Source organism: Mus pahari, chromosome 2 (assembly GCF_900095145.1).
Source record: "Mus pahari chromosome 2, PAHARI_EIJ_v1.1, whole genome shotgun sequence".
NCBI lineage: Eukaryota > Metazoa > Chordata > Mammalia > Rodentia > Muridae > Mus > Mus pahari.
Window position 1 is genome coordinate 70,162,605 of NC_034591.1, and position 1,668 is coordinate 70,164,272.

The window sequence follows — 1,668 nt, forward strand, 5'->3', positions numbered from 1 at the left end:
TTTTTTTTTTTTTTTTTTTTTTTTTTTTTTTTTTTTTTTTTTTTTTTTTTTTTTTTAGTAATATAATAAGTATGAGTTAACATGTAAGTTCTCTATGCTGTGTTCCAGCTAGAAGCTATATAGGACTTTGTGTTAGCCACAGCTTCTGGTTTCAGAGCCTTCTGAGTTGAAATATCGGTGCCCTTGTTTGCTACTTAAGTCATTGCTGGCAGGTCAGGTATGATGGTGCATATCTGTAATCAGGACACGTGGGAGGTGGCAGCAAGAGGATCAGGGGTTTGAGGCCATCCCTAAGAGCCCTTGTCTCAAAAATGACAATCCTGGAGCTCACCATGTAGGTAGATTAGGCTGACCTTGAACTAAGAGCTCTCCTTGCCTCTGCCTCCCAAGTGCTGCTCTTAAAGGTGTTACCATGCTAGGCCTGAATCTAGTCCTGAGCCACATGAGAGTCTCCCTCAAAAGTAATGAATTAATCAATAACAATAGTGCCAGATATGGCGGCTCAGCACCTAGAACCTGTAGGTTTGGTTTTTTTTTTTTTTTTTTTTGAGTCTATGTGTCATGTGGTCCAGACTGATCTTTAACTTGCAGTGTGGGAGAGGATGATCTTGAACTTCTGATCCCCCTGCGTGCTTCCATTACAGACATAAACTACTGTCTGTAATGGAAGTTGAGGATGGCCTTGAACTCTCAAGTGCTGGGGTTACAGGTGTTGAGCCACTACATCTGACACTATTATTGTTATTAATTTAGTTAATTACTTTTGAGGGAGATTCTCCTGTGGCCCAGGGCTGGCTGCATGCACAGTGTGGAGCTGAGGCTTTGAACCCTCGGTCCTCCTGCCCCTACTTTCCAAGTGCTGGGGTCACAGGCCTGTGCCACCACCCGATGATTCGAAGGGGGTTTTTCTAGCCGCGCAATGATGACACATGATTTTAATCCCAGCACTTAGAGGCAGGAGGGTATAGGAGTTTGAGGTCAGTCAGGTCTATAGAACCAGCTCAGGAGAACCAAGGCTACACAGAGAAACCCTTTCTCAGAAACTGAGGGAAAGGCAGGGTGTGCGGGCTGAGGGGAGGTCCGTGGTAGAGCACTTGGCTAGCATAGGTGAGGACCTGGATTGAGTTTTATGTGGTAGTTTCGCTAAATCATATGGCAAATTATAAAGCCAGTTTTATTATTTTCCTCAGCTAACATCTGGGGAAACTAAGGCATCAAGATATTTATGGCTTCTCCAAACTCAGCTTACAGTTTTAATCAGCAAGCAAATGTGTTGCAGGTTTCTATAAAAGGACTCATGTATGCCAGGCTCCGCCCTTTTAAGCTTTATTTAGTATTGTACTCTGTGTGTGTGCACAGGTGGGTGCTTGCTGGGGTGTATATGTGGGTGCTTGCTGGTGTGTATATGTGGGTGCTTGCTAGGGTGTATATGTGGGTGCTTGCTAGGGTGTATATGTGGGTGCTTGCTGGGGTGCACATGTGAGTGCTTGCTGGTGTGTATATGTGGGTGCTTGCTAGGGTGTATATGTGGGTGCTTGCTGGGGTGCACATGTGAGTGCTTGCTGGTATGTATATGTGAGTGCTTGCTGGTGTGTATATGTGGGTGCTTGCTGGTGTGTATATGTGGGTGCTTGCTGGGGTGTATATGTGGGTGCTTGCTGGGGTGCA

The 1,668-nt window shown here is 45.2% G+C and overlaps 1 protein-coding gene across 3 annotated transcripts in view; it reads left to right on the plus strand.

Annotated features, from left to right (window-relative positions):
* Positions 1–1,668, plus strand: part of Snx10 (sorting nexin 10) — a 60,910-nt gene that overhangs the window by 1,935 nt on the left and 57,307 nt on the right. The window lies entirely within an intron of this gene.